We start from the raw sequence: 5,916 nt of genomic DNA, 5'->3' as shown, positions 1-5,916 counted from the left end.
TCAATTCCAGAAAGTTCCTCCAGGTGCAGACTGGTTCCATGCAGAGTCTATATCTGGCAGGGATACATGGCTTCTCCTTGACTCTGCCTTCTTTTTCCCAGCATTCAGTTTAGTTTACCCTGCCTACCTCTATACTGCCATGTGTAGGACCAAGACAACTTCTTCATTCATTAACCAATAACAGCAACACATATACAAAAGGACCAGAGTTTTGCATCTGTAGCCCCCTTGATGCCAACACAGCGTTGTGAGAATGTAGGCTGATGAAGATCATCCCCATCCTTTTCAGGGGTGAGGGAGCTGTAACTTTTTGCAATGTAGTATGTTCTATTAGAAAAATGCCCTTGCGGTAATGTGATCCTGACATACTTTAGTAAGTTCGTAGAGATTACTAAATGACAAGATTATTTGAGTTTATTTGAGTCAGAATCTGACAGAATCCACACATGCCCAGCAGAGAATCGAGTTGATTCCCCAGGAAAAGGCTGAGTGGGGACCTGGATACCCCTAGTCTCAAGTAATTTGATTACATAGGAAACTGTGGGAAATTTCCTGAAAAGAACGCAGACTTGGAGATGGACTTGCCATACCAGTTGTGTCAGCAGCTGACCAGGTAGCACAGAGTACTGCCAAAGCTGAAAGTTGAGTGATACACAAACTGATGGCATGCACCTACTGAGATGACCAGCCAGGAACCAAAGTAGAAGGTGGAGAGGGCGGGTGGGTTCTAGAAAAAAAATGCCTTTGAAGGAATGCTTTCAACCCATTTTTCCTATTATAAGATTTACTAGAAAAGTTCAAAGTCTAGACATTAATATTTTAAAATATTGACAATTATTTTTAGGATTTAATATTTCAAATGTGTGTGTACATGTGTAAGCATATATGTATGGGCTTGTGCATTTGAGTGTAGGCATCTGCAGTCTTGAAGAGGATATTGGATGCCCTTTAGCAGGGAATACTGGGGGTTGTAAACCATTTGACATGGGTGCTGGGAACTGAACTCTGGTTCTTTGCAAGAGCAGCACACACTCTTGACCACCAAGCCATCTCCTCTGAAAATTATTGTTTTGAAAACGATATGAGTCATAAACAGAATACTGCCCAGATTAATCAATGAGATGAGAGGAGAGAAGAGAACCAATCAGGTATCCAGATGTCTACAGACATGAGCAAATCCAGCAGCTCTCCAGAGAAAACAGAGGTCTTCATCCACAATCAAGAAGTGATAAGTTGTGGGATGAGACCCTTGTAATTGGTAAGGCCTGACATATTAACCAGCCTGTGTTGACATTGTACACACCGCTTTAAGGGCTCCCATCTCCAACTGCCCATCTTTATCAAGTCGGATGTATTCTGTTCCCACGTGCACAGACCCTGCTGATAATCCTACTAGTAAATGGTGGAGATAGTTAGCCTTTCTCAGAAATATGTATCATTTGTGGTTTAGCATTTTTATCTTTCCAAAATATTATTTAAGGAACACATTCTTCCGGCTCTTTTTACTTTAAGATATTTTCATCCATAAATAGCACTGCCATATATTCTTATTGGAGAGTTTTCTTGATAAGACTTTGCAAATGTGCCAACGAGAACAGAACGCAGTTGCCAGGATCTGTGTAAGTGGAATGACAGAAGCACATTTATTTTTGAGTGGTTTATTGGATAGAAGTCAAACACTATATTGACTTGGCTCTAGGAGAGATTCACTTACGCGCCCTGTAGGATATTATACTCTCTTGGCAAACACCAAGTGCTAACTCCTTTCCCTTGGGATGGAAGTCTATCCTCATGAGCTGAAGGGTGGACATGATAACCCAACAGGTATTTTTCCAACCATGCCTACTGTGATTTAAGATAAATAGACAGCCAGTTTTTTATGTATTTCATTTAAAAATGAATTCCTATAAATTGTCTTAAATATAACCAATAAATATACATCTTTGCTTTAACGTATGCAGTGTTGAATTTCTGCAGTGTTCTGAAAAAATGTCTTTCAGTTATGTTTGGCTTTGTTATAAGGTCTCCAGGGAGAAAAGCCAGTATCCTGTGCATTTCATAGAGAATGTCAGCTTTACTTCAGTTTGTGCAGGAGAATATTTTTTCAGTGACTGAATCTATGTATTTGGTCTGTGGTATGTGTCCCTATGTTTTCTCATATTTTAATTAATCCCATAATTTACAAACATTGTCATAACCTATAACTTCACTTATAAAATTTAATAAGCAATGGCAATATACAAATGAGAATATTTTACATTTTAATTTTTGCTGCATACTTTTTCTTGATAAAATATATTGTTATTAAAATTGGTCTTGAATTTTCTAAATTAAATGATTACTTTTGCAAATTTTAACAAACATGTAGTACAATTAAACATCCACAAATGTGATAATCTGCTATGTTTTTGTCTATTTTTTTCTCTGTAGTTTTAGAAAGATGGAATAAGTATTTTTGTTATGAAAGTTTCATTTTCGGTGGAAGTCAAGACATAGAATCTGTTGTCTCTAAAAGGCAGAAAAGTGGAGGCTTTACTCTTTTTATCACCGGAAGACCCCACTCTCACCTCCGTGTGGAAAGAGTTCAGCCCGAGTCTGTGAGAACAGAGGGTCTCATTCCACTTGCGTTCCTAGAGAAATCCAACCTGAGTTGAAAATGGAGCTGACGATATGACAGGCTTCACTCAAGACTCTGGACACTTTTTTTTTTTTCTGAAAAAGCAGAGGATCATGGTCCAGGTCTTCCTTGCGTGGCATCTGGCAGTTTTTGTGGAAAATCTGGATACTTCACGATGGAAGCGCTGAAAAACAGCTCTCCACCCAAACCAAACAGAGAAGCTCCTTAGAGGAGCTTATTCTCCTTCCAGAAAGAAGCCCTGACTGGAGGATGGCTCTACAGACCCATTGTGTTGTATGGAGCAGTTGCCCTTGTCCACTGAAAACAACACAGTCTGCATTTCTGAGTGGTTTTAGCCCTGAGTTAATTGGCGGGAGAAGCTTCCCAAGTGGCTTCGTGTTAATCAGCCCTTCATTTGATCCACCGTAAACTTATTTCAAAGGACTCAGTCATGCTTTCCAGGGGTCCTATGAGTTTGGAACTTTGTTCAGTATGTGGTCTTATTCTAACTTGCATAGAGTCTTTTCTTTGGAATGGCAGCCAAAAGTAAAGCTGAAATTTAAAATGTGGCATTTCCATACCTAGAAACCAGCTGTGGAGTGGAAATCTCCTTCAAAGGGGAAAGCAAACCCAGTAATAAGAAGAGTGTTGGGATGAACTTTGACATACATAACTCAAGACTGCTCTAACCTGAGTCTTTTTTTCTTGATAGAAAACTATGATTTTTTTCTCATTCTGATCTTTGACTCTTCTTCTACCCAGTCTGTGAATATCTCCTTATTAACCTGCCATAAACTGTGCAATTTGAAAACACCTAGTGTATTCTGTCTGAAGCAGACACATGAAAATAATTTGAGAATATTGTTTTATCTCTCATGACAAGATCAAGTGAGAAATGCCACTAGCATGGGATGCTTCATAGAGGCAAAGGAAGATGACTGATTCCTTCGATCTCAGCTGCTCCTATTTTAAGTTTTTGTTGGGTTATAGACAGCCAGGCAGCCTTTCTGTGTCATCTCAAATACCTTCTAACTCTTCTTTTCTTGTTTTACTGTCGATCTTAGTCAAGAATAGTTACCTAGGTATGAAAATAGAAGCAGATTCAACTACTGATTAAATATGAGGAAATGTTTATCCCAACCAGGCATGAAGACAATGTAGACCTAATTATGCAAACAACTTTTTGTATCAAAGAACCACCGAGAACCACATAGTTCAAGGACATGAGAAATTGTTGATCCTGGTGGCAAACAAGGATTGCATTTTTATGATTCTCAAAATCAACAGCTTGGCAACATCTAGATGGTTTTAGAACTTGAACTACAAGATGCCAATGAGACTGTATGGGAGAACTGCTGGATGACTACAAAGACATCAGGAGTAAAGCTTAGATGGCAAGTAAACCCCCAAGGTGCCTCGCGCTCTCTAGATACCTTTTCTCACACGTGTAGTGGTTGACCTTCCTTATTCACTAGGCTTGGAATGACAAGTTAAGTATGCCTGTGGACATGATTCCGGGCGCTTTCAAAGAGATTTGCTGAGGAAAGGGTGTCTCCTGGAAGACACCTGGGCTCTGCTTCTTGATTACAATGCACTGTGATCAGATGCCACCCATCAGAACTCCTGTCACCATGCCTTCCACACATGGATAAATCTTACCCTTGAAACATGAATCAAAATAAACACATTTTCCTATTACTAGTAGGCATTAAATGATTACAGTGGGAAAGGAACTGATAATAACTGAGCCAGCTTCATAGTACTCTCTGCAGCCATGTGCACTGTGAAAGAGCTCACTCAGTAATTTGTTCACATTATGAAAGTGTTGTTCATTTAGCGATGGAGAATGAATTCCAAACGTGGTCATCACTTTGTGTGCATAAGCATAGCAAGATAGGTTTGATATCTGTTATTTGATTTTATTATCGTTACAGAATTTCCAAACCAACCTTAATTCTCCACAAAATGCACATCAGTAACAAATGCTTTCAAGACATTATGGCAAATAAACTATAGATAATTTCTGAATTTTTCATATTTCCCAAAACATAATGACTACGTACAGGACTTGGAGATGTGAACTCTAACGACAGCGTTGCAATTCATAAACCTCCGAACTTTAAGATCAATGCCATCAGCAATTCCTTCTCTACTTGAGGGATGCTGAGACTAAAACTTAGCACAGCATGACAAAACACAGTGGCGAATTTATTTACTTTTGACTTACAGGGCTGAGTGCTTACCATGGTGCACCAGCTTTCATAAAAAGCATCATTACACGCTGAGCTATCATGCTGGTCTACCAAAGAATTCTTTCAAGCTAGCAAAAAATCACAGCCAGGATGGGCAGGAACATAGGTCAACAATAAAGTGCATGCTGAACACGTACTGTGTGCAAGTCCTTAGGCTCTATCATGAGCATAAAAACCAAACTGTTCTTTTTACCTTGTAGAGTTGAACCACAGGGTCAGGGTGCTGTCCTGTAGCCACCGTCCTTTACTGAGCCAAGATTTTTCTGGTCAACTCTGCTTCAACCCTCCAGTTTAAACAAACAGGGTATTGACATTCTAAAGGCCAGCAAAACCCAGTCAGATGAACACTGGACACAATCTGTCAGGTCTTTTGTTTTTGCGAACAATCTTTATAAAATGTCTTTACAGAACACCATCCATCCTCCAGATGCAACTGCCAAGACCCTGTTATATTGTAGGTACTGACTTGTGCATGGCAGGTGGCTTTGGCTTCCCACCCTTCTGTTCTGGGATGGGAGTGGTGGGCAGAATTTCATCTTAAGGTTGCATAGTGCTCATGTGAGCAGGTAGAGGCTTCCTAGGGACAATCTTACCCCCTTGGGTCCCAGGCAACACAATCTTTGCTCTGAGGCTCAGCACACCATGTGTGAGCAGCCCATGGCACACATCAGTGCCAATGTAGTCATTACCAGGGCATCCACTGTACATCCTCAGACCATCCACAAGCTTCATGGTCTTGGCACTCTTGCCTCAGAGTTTCCCAGACACCAGAACCTCAATGTCCTTGGTCCCACTCTCCATAATGAACTTCAGCACACCATAGCAAGATGCCGCGCACCACGCCCCCGTGTCTGCACTCTGTGCACTAGAACCCAGTTCGTGAGCTTCGGGCAAGGGGCTGGAGGTTGAGAATACAGACACAGAACATTGAAACCAAAAGCCTTTCTTTAATAGCACCATGGAGGGTTAAATACACTGCAGTCAATGGCCAACAGGTGAAAATCCCATCCTCTGATCCTCTAAGCTAGGCATAGCTTCTAGTAATTT

At 40.5% G+C, this 5,916-nt stretch overlaps 1 pseudogene; it reads right to left on the bottom strand.

Moving 5' to 3' along the window:
* Positions 1-5,316: 5,316 nt before the first annotated feature.
* LOC130865772 (40S ribosomal protein S3-like) lies at positions 5,317-5,691 on the bottom strand (annotated as a pseudogene).
* Between the last annotated feature and the right edge of the window lie 225 nt (positions 5,692-5,916).

The sequence above is a fragment of the Chionomys nivalis genome, chromosome 24 (assembly GCF_950005125.1).
Source record: "Chionomys nivalis chromosome 24, mChiNiv1.1, whole genome shotgun sequence".
NCBI lineage: Eukaryota > Metazoa > Chordata > Mammalia > Rodentia > Cricetidae > Chionomys > Chionomys nivalis.
This window is presented reverse-complemented; position numbering and strand designations above follow the sequence as displayed.